The sequence below is a fragment of the Megalobrama amblycephala genome, linkage group LG19, assembly GCF_018812025.1.
Source record: "Megalobrama amblycephala isolate DHTTF-2021 linkage group LG19, ASM1881202v1, whole genome shotgun sequence".
NCBI classification, from domain to species: Eukaryota; Metazoa; Chordata; class Actinopteri; order Cypriniformes; family Xenocyprididae; genus Megalobrama; species Megalobrama amblycephala.
The window spans coordinates 23,037,829-23,053,121 of record NC_063062.1 but is presented as its reverse complement, the minus strand read 5'-3'; the positions used below and the strand labels follow the sequence as shown (position 1 = coordinate 23,053,121).

At 38.3% G+C, this 15,293-nt stretch overlaps 1 pseudogene; it reads left to right on the top strand.

Moving 5' to 3' along the window:
* Nucleotides 1–4,548: 4,548 nt before the first annotated feature.
* Nucleotides 4,549–10,394, top strand: LOC125254024 (annotated as a pseudogene).
* The last annotated feature ends 4,899 nt before the right edge of the window (nt 10,395–15,293 follow it).

Sequence of the window (15,293 nt, the reverse complement as noted above, 5' to 3'; positions counted from 1 at the left end):
GAAATTATGAACGACGGATTGCCAAATTAAATGTCTCAGAAATGGCATGATTGTCAGACTAGAAGATCTACCTTTGTTGATAATAGCTACCGTGGCTTCGTTATCACAAAACATCATAATACGTTTGCGTGACCACTCTGAGCCCCAGAGTACACTAGCTACCGCTAAAGGATAGATTTCATGAAGAACGGAAGAGACAGAACCTGATTCAGGCTTGGGAAATGTGTTTGGCCATTTCTCAGCAAACCATTGCCCTTGAAAGTACCCCCCAAAGCCAATAGAAGGGGCAGCGTCAGTGAACAATTGCAATTCTTCCGACGATTCGGGAACATCATTATAGAAAAAGGAAATACCGTTCCAATTATTTACTAAGCGAGACCAAAATCTGAGATCAGACAAACACCCTTCGTCTACCCGAATCGGGTCGCTTAAATTTGGCATGGAGTGAGCAAGAGTTAACAGGCGAGAAATAAATGACCTGCCTTGAGGAATAATACTCATCGCGAAATTTAGGTGACCGAGCAGAGAAAGCATATCGTGCTTAGATACAGATCGTAACGAAGAAAAAGATTCCAGAAACGTCCTGATTCATAAAAAGCTTCTCATTTGGAAGAGAGGCTTGCATGTTGACAATATCGAGTAAGATGCCTAGAAATTCTAGTTAAGTAGAGGGGCCCAGGGTTTTCTCTTCCAAAAGGGGAACGTCGACGTCACTAAAAACCTGTTTAAGTGTGTCGAGAATTGAAGTTTGGGAAGAAGGAAAATCGATCAGCAAAAAGTCATCAAGCAAATGTAAAATGAATGGAAGCTTACAGGCGTTTAGCAGGATCCAACACAGGGCTTCTGAAAGGGAATTAAAAATATGGGGACTACTTCTACACCCGAAAGTGAGCCTCACTGCGAAGTAAAATATTGATTCCCATCTAACGCCAAATAATGGCCAGTCGGAGGGGTGAATAGGCATGGTCTTGAAAGCATTGATAATGTCAGCTTTAGCTAACGAAGCGCCTTGGCCAGCTAACTTAATTAACTGGATAGCGTTATCAACTGAAGCATAATGCAGAGAAAAAGGAGCTAAGGGGATAAGTTCGTTAACGCTTGCGGTATGATTAGAATGAGGAGAACACACTCTTGAGCTGGTACAGCAGTGGAGAGACTGAAGTTTGCCATAACAGGCAGGGCAGAAACATCTTGGAATGGCATCTGGATTGTAAGATGAGAAGCTGGCAGTGCAGAAGAAGTCAAAAGCAGACACGATGAAAAGCTTGATCCAGCAGGAGGAGGAAAATTCGTTGGAATTGCTAGAGAGGTCGTAAGAGGATTAGCTGAAAGGTTAGAATTTGCAAAGGAATTTTCTAATTTTGACACCTTCGATTCTAAGCCTTTGACAGTGTCTGAAAGGCTTTGAACAACCTGGATGAGCTGAGAATTAATATCCACAGGTTCGGAGACAGTCGGAGGAGATGATATCCATGCAGACTGCGAGAATCTTTTGGCTGGATGTAGAGAAGACGACTTGGCGGACCTCTTCTTGCCGGCTTGTTTGGTCTGGCCTGACGGCAGTGAAGTTGATGCAGCGGTGTCAGCCGTAAGAGGTGGACTACCCAGGGTAGCAGATCTTCTCTGGATAATCCTTGGCTGACAGGTATACCTACAGCCTCGAGAGTGTTGATTATTTTATCCGAAGACCACTGAGCCCATGAGGAGTCGCAGCACTGAATGCGCGTACTACGACGCAGAGGATGAGGAGATGGTGGGACAAATTCTTAATTGGAATCTGAATAGTCGCACATGGTTTGTCTGTTAAGAGACATTATTTGGTTTGCAACTGAGTGCTAGTAACTGAACGTTTGCGTCAGCATCTGCGAACTCAGACAAGTGTAAGTACCAATCTTTTATACTCCAAGTGTTAGATAGTGATTGGTTAGATCTGAACTAATAAGTGACGTAACATTTGAGTCTTCCCGGCAGAACTTGCACTACAGCTCCATTTCAATTATCTCTATTGCAATACAGAAAATCCTTAATGCAATCTGCTAGCTAGTAAACACAGTTTACTGCATGGAACAAGCTGATTGGTCTGTTGCATCTGCAGCCAATGAGCTTGCTGCTCAACATGTGGTAAGCAGCTCAAATTAAATCTATAGCCCTATTCGACCGGGACTAGTTTTACAGGGGGTCGTTAGAGAAATTTGCGTTTCACAGACGTACTTTGAGATTTTAATCCTGTCCTAATCTGCTATGTCTGTGATTTTCTCACACAACCTCTGTAAAAATTCCAGAGCAAATTACCTAGTGTTTTTCAGAAAACTCACCGGTCCTCTGAAAAAATCTAATCCCATTCGAATGCGAATGTCTCTGATTGCAAATATTCTATTATACTAACGCTTCACCTCATGAGCTTTTTGACCTACATTACATGAGCTACCATATGTGCACCAATCTTCCGTATACTTTCATTTCATTTCAATATGGATAGTATTCGACAAAAGAATAATGTTAAAACTAACAAATAGAGCCAAATCGCAGAAATTGTTATGGTGGCCAATTTTTAATTTCAGAGTCAAATAAGAAAAAGTAAGAAACTAGATTTCACTGCGCACATATTTATTATAAACAGCCACTTGTACAACTCGTAAAGTTTACTTAAATAGGGTTTTAATAATAAATTAAAATGATATCTATAAATAATGGATATATATACATCATAAATGATGCATGTAAATACAGTACATAAGCTTCTGTAATGCCCACATCTAGAACACACACACTCCCATCTCTGTGATAAACACGGAGATGTAGTCCGGTCCGAAACGGTACATGAAATAACAGATGTCAAATTATAAGAATTGTAACTCAAACGTTATTTAGAAATCTAGTCCCTTCCGAATAGGGCTTATGTCTCCTTGAAGTTAATGCTAAATTGGTTTGTGTCCTTTTTTTTTTGCTCTTTGGCGTCTGCTATTTTTAAATGTGTTTTTAAGGTTTTTCATGTCACAGTGCTCAACTAATCTACATCAAAATTCAATTCATCAATCCATCATGCTCTTTAGGATTACAACAGTCTGGGTTTCTGGTTGTACCTACGATATCTAAGTCCACTAAAGGAGGGAAAGCATTTTCACATTTGGCTCCTAAACTCTGGAATAGCCTTCCTGATAATGTTCGAGGCTCAAACTCACCCAGTTTAAATCTAGATTAGAGACACATCTGTTTTGCCAAGCATTCACATAATGCATTTCATAACCTTGTACTCCAGTTATATCAGATCAAATGCACATGATTATCTTTGGTTAATGTGATGAACAGCAGCTACGCTATTTGTTTTCCATTTTCTTTTCTGTTTTATCTAGGGATACCCATCCCGAGTTAACGAGAGAGTACATCAGCTCCAGTTTTTTATCCAGTCTCTTATGAAGACTTCAGATGCCTCAACACCTGTGAGGACTTCAGATGATGCAAACTCTGGATCAACATGCACCAATGTTGCTATATATCCTAATCAATTGTTTATGATTAGGATACAGCCTCAAGAGGTGCATTTCTGGTGTTGTGCCGAATTTTGACTCCTGCTACCTGATTGCCCAATCCTAACCCCACCCTGCAACAAAATCCTAAACAGTACAAACACAGTATTTTTTATTTATTTATTTATTTATTTTTATTATTATTATTATTATTATTATTACACAGCAAAAGTGAAATGCATGACTGACATCTAGAGGACATTCTGAGAAAAGAAACTTGCAAGTAGAAAACATGGATAAGTAGATATAATTGATTAAGCCAATTATTTATCTCTTCATTATTTTTAAAAAAAAGCCTTTAGAGAACCTCTCTGAACAGCAATAAACTGTGCATGTTTGGGGGAAATTTTGAGTTTCTGTATAATTCCCATATGATTTTACTTATATGCTTATGGGTAAATGATTTTGTTTTTCTCAGAAGTGCTTAAGTATGCCTACTTAGGGTGACAAGTGGAAAAACTCTGAAGTGGTAGATATGTTCCTAATATGGTAAAAGGAAAGAGGCTTCAGCCTTGGAGGTTAGAAATATAAAGGTGAGGGGAAGCTTTTGTTCTTTGTGTTACACTCTGCAGCTACTTGTGTTTCTGTTGACTGTCTGACCTTTCTTGGAAGAAATAAAACTTTCGAAAGACAATTGGACATGTTTGTCTCTTATGCAGTGAGAGTCAAGTCGAACACATGCAAAAAAAAATGTTCTTTATGAAATCTTTCATTTGAAAGCCATGTTTCTAGCATCTGTAAAACCGCATTCTTCCATCTTAAAAATATATCTAAACTACGACATATGCTCTCAATGACAAATGCAGTACAGTTAGTTCATGTGTTCATGACCTCAAGGCTAGATTACTGCAACGCTCTACGGGGGGGTTGTTCCGCTCGCCTGTTAAACAAGCTACAGCTGGTCCAAAACGCAGCAGCTAGAGTTCTTACTAGAATCAGGAAGTATGATTAATTAATTAATTACAACAAATTTTTCTGTTTTATGCGGACCAGACAAGTAATTTGGCAAAATCACTTTTTAAAAAAGACCAAGCTTCTGCACACATACACACACAAACTTAATAGACTAAACATGTAAATGAACGGCAAGAATGCATTAATGGTATTCGGTTTTCAGTAGAAAAGGTGTCATTTAACAATTTTTACAACGGAAGTGATTCAATCAAAAACCAACTTTAGCTCAATATATTTTTTTTCTTAGTGCTGCTGTAAATCCAAAACAATCTCTGTCAATTGATTTTCCTATTATCACCATGAAGCTGCTTTGAAGCTATCTGTATTGTAAAAAAAAAAAAAATGCTATATGAATGAAGATGACTTGACTTTAATTCCATCAGGACTGTTGTCTATGTTGGCAGGGTGACATCCTTTTTTTTTTTCTTTTTTTTTTTTTTGAGGGCATTACCTGCCCTTTTAAAGCAACACCCCATACAACCTTAATCATAAATTAGTTACTTAAAGTGGGTGAGTGGGTCAGAGAGAGAGAGAAGGAGAGATGTGGATGACTCTGTATATTACTCTATACCTGTCATTTAACTGTATATCTGCAGATTCAGTCCTCAGATCAGGTACCTGTCAGCTCCAGGGACGCTTCAAATTAAATGGAATGTACCAGGATGGAGATTTTATACTTGGAGGCCTGTTTCATGTTCACTTTTTCACAGTGTTCCCAGAGCTGAGCTTCAGAACCAAGCCAGAACCACCATACTGTGAAAAGTGAGTTAGGGCCCAAAGTGATTATAAACCTATAAAATATAATAATAATAATAATAATAATAATAATAAATATTAAAAATCTAATTTATCTCGGCTAACTTACTCACATGATGTATTGACAGCCGTAATTCTGCCTTGGCAAAGAATCTATTGAAACCACTGTAAATTTAACCAAGTATGCATAATAGGAGAGCTTCATGAGTGATGCTTGATTTCAAATGTTTTGTTTTCTTGTTCTATGCATTAATGCTTGCATTAATTAATATTTTAATAATTAATCTCTTTAAAATCCCTTCATATCATCATTTATCTTGTTTTTTTCTTCTTAGATTTAATGTGGAAATCTTCCAGCAGGCTCAGACCATGGCTTTTGCAGTGAATGAGATTAATGATAATCCAACCCTGCTGCCTAATGTAACTCTTGGTTATCATCTTTATGACAACTGTGTGAGACTAGGAATGGCGTTCCGGGCTGCCATATCCCTGGCTAGTGGGACAGAGGAGTCCTTCTCCAGCCTAAACTGCACTGGCCCCCCTCCTGTGATTGGGATTGTAGGGGATCCAAGTTCAACTCCTTCAATTGCGATTTCCAATGTTCTTGGGCTGTTTCGAGTACCAATAGTAAGATGGGATGAAAAAAGTAAAAATATACTATGTGCACATTTTTGCACCTTTAGGTTACATGTTGTGTTTTAAGCTATATGTCCTAAATTTGTTTTTTACAGAACCTACTTTGGAAAAATATTCTGGATAAAAAAGAAAAAAAGAATAATACAAAAGCACTGATGATTATGTTTATCGTACTATAGAGCTGGGTGGTATATCGAGTTTGTACAATATATCGATATATATATATATTTTATAAATGATATGGGATGTGGCAAAACTGTTTATCGATAGTTTGTTATTATGAGGGCATCTTAAAAATAGTGGAGGACACAGTGAGCTGCTGTGGGGATGTGTGTAATCCAATTTGTCTTAACTAAGACATCCTTTACGTTAATGGCTTCAAAATAACTATTAAGATATTTAACGTGTATAGTTTAAAGTGACTTGCCCTGTTAGACGCTCTGACAGATAGCCTACGTGTGCTATTTAATGCTTTTTATGTTTTGTTTTCCTCAGTGCATAACTTACATTTCACAAGTATACTTTCCATTTGTAATTATTAGAAAGTCATGCAAATATTACCATGACATGTTTTATATTACGGACTTCAAAATAACTGGCAAGATATAGTTAATGAGTATTGAGAGTATTAATGAGAAGCTCTGACAGATAGCCACATGTGCTGTTTGAGATGTGGTGTTTTCTTCAGTGAAATGTTATAAGGTCACGAAAATATGTAAATTTTTCTGTCAGAAGTGGTTGAGCCATTCGAGTTTCCACTAAATTTCACAGACTTCAGTGAACGAGTGACACCACACGCATGAGTGCCAATAAGATGGAGGCCATTAGAATAGGAGCCAATAATTCTGACTAAAAATATTGCTACATTTTGCTAAAATATTTGTTTTTGAATATTAAATATGACATATATAGAATTTTAAACCTACAAGTAAGTGGACTTTTATTATCATTTTTGTAATGGGGTAATCAAATGTAGGCTAATATAACTCCTAATCTCAGATGAGTGAATGTGTGTTCCTCTTACCCGTTAACATTTAGTCAGCGCTTTTGCTTTTGTTTAATTTAATTTTTAGTTTAGTGAATTTAAAGTCTGCTTTAAAAAGCATTTTAACACCCCAATCCCCCCCCCCCTTTTTTTTTTTTTTTGCTACATAATATTGCAGAATATTTTCATTACCTTTAATATAAACATTGTTTGTAGGACATTTTTAGGACATTTATAGCGTATATGACCATTCATCCTAAAAATACTGAGATATGTTTGTTTTTTTTGTTTTGTTTTTTGGCCATTTTTCTGTCTCATGTCTTCTTCTCTTTCCATTTTTCTTAATTAGGTTAGTCACTATGCCACCTGCTCCTGCTTGAGTGACAGGAAAAAGTACCCCTCTTTCTTCAGAACCATCCCCAGTGATGCCTTCCAGGTGCGGGCTATGGTTCAGATCTTGAGGCATTTTGGATGGACCTGGGTTGGTCTTGTCTACAGTGATGATGATTACGGCATCTATGCTGCTCAGTTATTTCAGCAGGAAATGCAGCTGTTTGGACATTGTGTTGCTTTTTCTGAAATCCTTCCGCATGATAACAACCACAGAGACATTCAGCGTATAACGGGAGTGATCCAGGCCTCTACAGCTTCAGTGGTGGTAGTTTTTTCCACTTCATCCTTTCTGATACCATTGATGGAAGAAGTTGTGTTGCAGAACATGACAGGCAGGCAGTGGATTGCAAGTGAAGCTTGGTCCACCTCACCTGTATACCACACTTCACGTTTCCTGCCCTTCCTGGGGGGCACACTGGGCATTGCTATCAGACGTGGAGAGATTGAGGGTCTTCATGACTTTTTGCTACGTCTCCACCCCGGTAATGATCCAAGAAATAGTATAGTGAGGATTTTCTGGGAGAACATGTTCAGGTGTAGTTTTGGAAATGAGGGAAGTGTGATAGATGGAGAGCAAGTGAAAAAGGTGTGTACAGGACAGGAGGATCTGAGCACCACAAACACACCATACACTGATGTTTCAGGGTTGAGAGCAGCTTATAATGTCTATAAGGCAGTTTATGCCCTGGCACATGGGCTTCATGACCTGATGCAGTGTGAAGAGGGGAGAGGACCATTTAGTGGGAACAGTTGTGCTGACATAATCAACCTGAAACCCTGGCAGGTAAGAACCACATGAATAGTGCAGATTCTCTTCAGGCATATGTAAAATCTAAATAAGTGCTGTATATTAATTAAACACTTGCTCTGTCTACAAACTGTACAGCTGGTTCACTACCTCCAGAAAGTGAACTTCACCACAGGCTTTGGGGATCAAGTGTCATTTGATAAGAATGGAGATGCTCTGCCTATCTATGACGTGCTAAATTGGCAGCCGAGTTCTGATGGATCAATAAGGACTTACACGGTTGGTGTAGTAAATAAAGGGGCGGCAAAAGAGATGGTGCTCACACTTGATGAGGATGCAATATACTGGAACTTTGAGACAAAAAAGTAATAAGCATTACATGTTAATGTCATCCTTTTTGAAGCAAAGCAAAAGTGTAGTCTGAATACTAGTCAAAGCTATGCTAAAACAAATGAATAAATAAATGGAAAGGCTAAGCTCATTATTTAAAAGAGATGACAAACATACCAAATAGCATATCTCTTGATGTCTACCATGATATCGCTTTCAGCACCCAAGGTCTGTGTGCAGTGAGAGTTGCCCCCCCAGGCACCAGGCAAGCCAGGAGGAAGGGTCTTCCTATCTGCTGTTTTGACTGCCTGGCCTGCGGAGATGGAGAGATTTCCAATACAACAGGTGAGCAGATTATTTTTGGCAAAATTTTAATATAATTTTAAAGTAATTTAATCTTCAGTATTTTTCTTATATACAGATGCTATTGAGTGCACAGTGTGTCCAGATGAGTTCTGGTCCAATCCAGATAAGGAACAGTGTGTCCCCAAAGCAGTAGAGTTTCTGTCCTATGATGATCCTCTGGGCATCTCTCTGACCACTGCTTCCCTACTTGGCACCTGCATTTGCACTCTTGTGATGGTCATCTTTGCTCATCACCGTAACACTCCTATAGTACGCGCCAATAATTCAGAGCTCAGCTTTCTGCTGCTATTGTCACTGAAAATGTGTTTCCTGTGTGTACTGCTTTTCATCGGCCAGCCGCAGCTGTGGACGTGTCAGTTAAGACATGCTGTGTTTGGCATAAGCTTTGTCCTGTGCATCTCCAGCATCCTGGTCAAGACTATGGTGGTAATAGCTGTGTTCAAGTCATCTCGACCTGAGGGCAAAGGAGCAATGAAATGGTTTGGAGCAGTTCAACAAAGATGCACAGTTCTGGTCCTAACAGCCCTCCAGGTTGTCATATGTGCAGTCTGGCTATCAACTGCCTCTCCAACACCCCATAAAAACAACCAGTATACCCGATCTAAAATGGTTTATGAATGTGCTATTGGCTCAGTAGCTGGTTTTTCTATGCTGCTGGGATACATTGGACTGTTGGCAGCAGTAAGCTTCCTTTTAGCTTTTCTGGCGAGAAATCTTCCAGATAATTTTAATGAAGCAAAGTTCATCACTTTTAGTATGTTGATCTTTTGTGCTGTGTGGATTGCGTTTGTTCCAGCATATGTGAGCTCTCCAGGGAAATATGCAGTGGCTGTGGAGATATTTGCCATTTTAGCTTCTAGTTTTGGTTTACTGGTATCCATATTTGCCCCAAAGTGCTACATCATCCTTCTACATCCAGAGAGAAACACTAAAAATGCCATCATGGGAAGAGATACACAAAAGAAATAGTTTTACATTATGGTTTAAAATTGTGAAGTCAGATTTTCCACTACTTTATCATTTTAGGATTCACCTCTGTAAACAAATAAGCGAAAATGTTGCAGTGCTTGCTGTTTTGTTATCATTTGTTTGCTTTAAAATAGCACTGTTTATTAATTGTTATACTGACTTTTATATGGTTTGTCCTCTTTGCAGGTTTACCTCCTTTACATGTTCATTTTTCTAAAATTGTTTAATTTAAAAGGAAACATAAAATAAGGAGAAAAGACAGTTTGTCAGAGCAACTTGATTATAGATATGTCAAAAAGTTTCTCACAAGATAATGGCCTAGTTGCATATGGCCACCATGTTGGAACTACTGATCTAGCTAGTGTGTGTATAGACACTTGACGCCAGTGCAGAGAGCCGAAGAATGCTGAAAATGATCTTTTAAAGTTGTTAATTGAATCTATTATTTCTAAGATGTATATTACTAAGATGTATATTACTAGTACATGAGCAAATGGCATTTGAAACGCACACATGTTTGTGTCAGGTGAATGACTGAAATACAATGTACTGTCCATGAAGAGAAAATTGACTTGGACTCATGGTGCATACACATACACAATGTCTTATTCCCTGACCAATTATGCCTACTGTTAATATACAAATATGTAAATATAACTAAATTTAAAAATAAAATATAGTAAAACAAGGTAAGACATTATACAGACCCATCAGTTTTTTTACGCATCCACACCCATCAATAAATATTTTATTTCTTGAAAATATTCATATTGCATGAGCTTGTGTAATATTTTAACTGAAATAGGTATAAATATAGCTGCAAGCAGCAATTACGGGGCCAAGCACAAAAACGGCACAAGAAGCCAGTCAACATGGCTGGGAGCATCAGACCAACAGCAGCAGTGAGCAATTAGAAAAAAAAGTTATTAGCATTTTTGTCAATTTTGTTATAACTTTTGACCACAGGGTGGTGCTGGTCCGAAACTTCTCAGGCTCCTTCAGGGCATTGTCCTGATGACCCATACCAAATTTATGAATTTTGGTCAAACCTATCAAAAGTTATAAGCAAAAATAGCCATTTTTCATATCTCCACTCCAGTAGGTGGTGCTGTGCCGAAACAATGTATGATGCCTCAAGTCATGCTTGTGATGAAACGTACCAAGTTTGGTCTGAATATGATAAAACACTGCAGAGATATAGCTTCAAGAGTCATTTTTGCATCATGTTTCAAATTGTTTGCTCTGGTATACGAAAACGGTTTGACTTATCGACTTGAAATCCATAACTTTTTGTCTGCATGGTCTGAAGATGATACGGTTCGATTTTGGTGAAAATCGGAGCAACGGTCTAGGAGGAGTTCGAAAAAGTAGGTTTTTAAAGAAAAACAATATGGCGAACAGGAAGTTCAGCTGACTGTGGCAAATTTGATATCTATGTTCTCAGCATCACCCAAGGAATCTACAGAGACCAGTTTCATTACAATCAGTAAATATAGTCAGAAGTTATTCGCATTTTTGTAAATTTTGTTATAACTTTTGAGCACAAGGTGGCGCAGTGCAGAAACTTCTCAGGCTCCTTCAGGGCTTTGTCCTGATGACCCATACCAAGTTTCGTAATGATATGCTTATGCGTTCATAAAATACAGCATTTTAGCAAAAAATTCAAAATGGCCGACAGCTAAAATGTCCGATATGGGCTCGGCATGATGCCCCGAATCCAGCGAGACCACATTTATGATTTTTGGCCAAACCCATCAGAAGTTACAAGCAAAAATAGCCATTTTTCATATCTCTGCACCACTAGGTGGCGCTGCGCCGAAACGCTGCATGTTGCCTCAGGTCTTGCTTGTGATGACAGGTACCAAGTTTGGTCTGAATACGATAAAGCGCTGCGGAGATACAGCCTTATGTCTATTTTTGCAAGCACTACGTACAATTCGTTCGCATGTTTTCCGAAAACAGTTTGAGGAATCAACTTGAATTCCATAACTTTTTGTCGGCATGGTCTGAAGATGATCTGTGTTCACTCAGTCATTCTCTGTGAAGTCTTGTATGTGTCTATACTGCATTTCTGAGCACTCCATTGATTAGCTGTTCCCTGGTTTTGACCCTGTTGCCTATTTCTTTAGTTTACCCTGTCTGCCTGTGTTCCTGCCCAGGTATATGTTTGGACTGTTTACCCCATGTTTTGACCTTTGCCTGTTTTTTGGACTTTAATTCAAGTCAAGTCAAGTCAAATTTATTTATATAGCGCTTTTACAATTGGTAATTGTTTCAAAGCAGCTTTACATATTAGAAGCACAGAAAAAAGGGAAGTGGTTAAAAATGAGCTGTACAAACAAGCGTGGTAATATGTAACATATACAAGATGGTGCTACATTAAGCCAATGTCGGCTGACTCCCAGGGGTGGGAAAAACCCCCTAGGAGAAAAACCCAGCGTGCTAACACTGGGAAAAAAGTCCTAGGAGGGAAAAAAGTCCTAGGAGGGAAAAAACCCCTTGGAAGATATATATAATATATGTAAATGGATATGGAGATCAAAATCTGAATTATACATTTTTATTATAGAGATTAAAAATAGATTATATATAAATATATGTAAGCGGATACGGGGATTAAAAATCTGAATTATAGATGCAGCCAGAACTGGATCTGTAGGCCCATTGTCTCCTGGGCTACGTTGTAGTCAGGTCCAGACACAGGTTCTCCATCTGATCTGGATACGGCCTGGATCCAGCACCCGGAAAACCTCAGGATAAGCAGAGAGACTGATATTAGCGTAGATGCCATTCTTATTCTGATGTACAGGTATATCTAGTGTTATAGGAAATGTTCTCGGTTCCGGCCGACCTAATTATTGCAGCGTAACAATCCTTTAACGGATTTGAAAAATGTAAATGTATTGATAATGTGTTATGTGTATGCAAGAGCAAAGAGATGTGTTTTTAGTCTAGATTTAAACTGACAGAGTGTGTCTGCTTCCTGAACAATGCTAGGAAGATTGTTCCAGAGTTTAGGTGCTAAATAGGAAAAGGATCTGCCGCCTTCAGTTGATTTTGATATTCTGGGTATTATCAACTGGCCTGAATTCTGAGATCGCAATAGACGTGAAGGACTATAATGCATTAAGAGCTCACTTAGGTACTGGGGAGCTAAACCATTTAGAGCTTTATAAGTAAGTAGCAAGATTTTAAAATCTATACGATGTTTAATAGGGAGCCAATGTAATGTTGACAGAACTGGGCTAATATGGTCATACTTTCTGGTTCTAGTAAGAACTCTAGCTGCCGCATTTTGGACCAACTGTAGTCTGTTTAAAAGCCGAGCAGAACAACCACCCAGTAGAGCGTTACAATAATCTAGTCTTGAGGTCATGAATGCATGAACCAACTGTTCCGCATTTGTCATTGAGAGCATATGTCGTAATTTAGATATATTTTTTAGATGGAAGAAGGCGGTTTTACAGATACTAGAAACATGACTTTCAAATGAAAGATTGGTATCGAAGAGCACACCCAAGTTCTTAACTGAGGACGAAGGTTTAATGGAGCACCCGTCAAGTGTTAGAGAGTATTCAAGGTTTTTTCGTGAGGAAGTTTTTGGTCCAAAGATTAGGATATCAGTTTTTTCTGAATTTAATAATAAGAAATTTCTTGTCATCCAGTTTTTAATATCAGCTATGCATTCTGTTAGTTTTGTGAATTTGTAGGTTTCGTCAGGGCGCGAGGAAATATAGAGCTGAGTATCGTCAGCGTAGCAGTGAAAACTAACACCATGCTTCCTAATTATCTCTCCTAAGGGCAGCATGTACAGAGTGAAAAGCAACGGTCCTAGTACTGAGCCTTGTGGTACTCCATATTGAACCTGTGATCGATACGACATCTCTTCATTAACTACTACAGACTGATAACGGTCAGATAAGTACGATTTGAACCATGCCAAAGCAATTCCACTAATGCCAATATAGTTTTCAAGTCTTTTTAAAAGAATGTTGTGATCGATAGTGTCAAAAGCAGCACTGAGATCTAATAACACTAATAGAGAAATACAGCCACGATCGGATGATAGGAGTAGATCGTTTGTAACTCTAACGAGAGCAGTCTCAGTACTATGGTATGGTCTAAATCCTGACTGGAAATCCTCACAGATTCCATTTCTTTCTAAGAAGGAGCACAGTTGTGTTGAAACTGCCTTTTCTAGTATCTTTGACAGAAAAGGTAGATTCGAGATTGGCCTGTAATTTACTAAATCTCTCGGATCTAGTTGAGGTTTTTTAATAAGAGGTTTAATAATAGCCTGCTTAAAGGTTTTTGGCACGTATCCTAGTGTTAAAGATGAATTAATTATATCAAGAAGTGGACCTACGACCTCTGGAAGCATTTCTTTCAGTAGTTTAGTCGGCATTGGGTCTAACATACATGTCGTTGATTTTGATGATTTGATAAGTTTAGATAATTCTTCCTCTCCTATAGCGGCGAATGATTCTAGTTTTACCTCAGGGACACTACAGTGCACTGTCTGAAGCGAAACTGTAGACGGTTGCATGTTTTTAATTTTCTCTCTAATATTATCAATCTTGCAAGTACAGAAGTTCATAAAGTCATTACTGCTGTGCTCTATGGAAACGTCAGCAGTTGAATCTCTGTTTCTAGTTAATTTAGCCACTGTGTCAAATAAATACCTAGGATTATGTTTGTTTTCTATTAAGAGATTTGAAAAATAAGTAGATCTAGCATTTCTTATAGCCGTTCTGTACTCAATTTTTTCTTTCCACGAAAGGCGAAAAACTTCTAGTTTTGTTTTCTTCCAACTACGTTCAGCTTTTCTAACAGCTCGTTTTAGAGCCCGAGTGTGCTCATCATACCACGGCGTTGGATTAGTTTCCTTAATCTTCTTTAGACGTAAAGGAGCGACTGCATCTAATGTGCTGGAAAAGAGAGCGCCAATAGTTTCTGTTGCAGCATCGAGTTCTTCTAAGTTGTCAGGTATACTAAGGCGATGAAACTGCTCGGGGATATTATTTATAAAGCAATCTTTAGTGGTAGACGTGATGGTTCTACAATATTTATGGCTGGGTGGTGGTTTTGTAGCCTTGGCTAATTGTATTATACACGAGACTAAATAATGATCTGATATATCATCGCTCTGCTGTAGAATTTCAACAGCATCAATATCAATTCCATGCGACAGTATTAGATCTAGGGTATGATTACGACAATGAGTGGGTCCTGACACGTGTTGTCTAACTCCAATAGAGTTTAAAATGTCTGCAAATGCCAATCCAAATGCGTCTTTATTATTATCTACATGGATATTAAAATCACCAACAACAAGGACTTTATCCGCAGCCAGTACTTACTCTGATATAAAATCAGCAAATTCTTTGATAAAGTCATTATGGTGCCCTGGTGGCCTGTATACAGAAGCCAGCACAAATGTCAACTTACATAATGTTACATAAAGCACCATCACTTCAAAGGAATTATATTTGAAATTCTTTTGAATGATTCTGAATATATTACTATAAATTACAGCAACACCTCCCCCTTTGCCTTTCTGTCGAGGATTGTGTCGATAATCATAACCTTGAGGACTAGATTCATTTAAAGTAATGTAATCGTCTGGTTT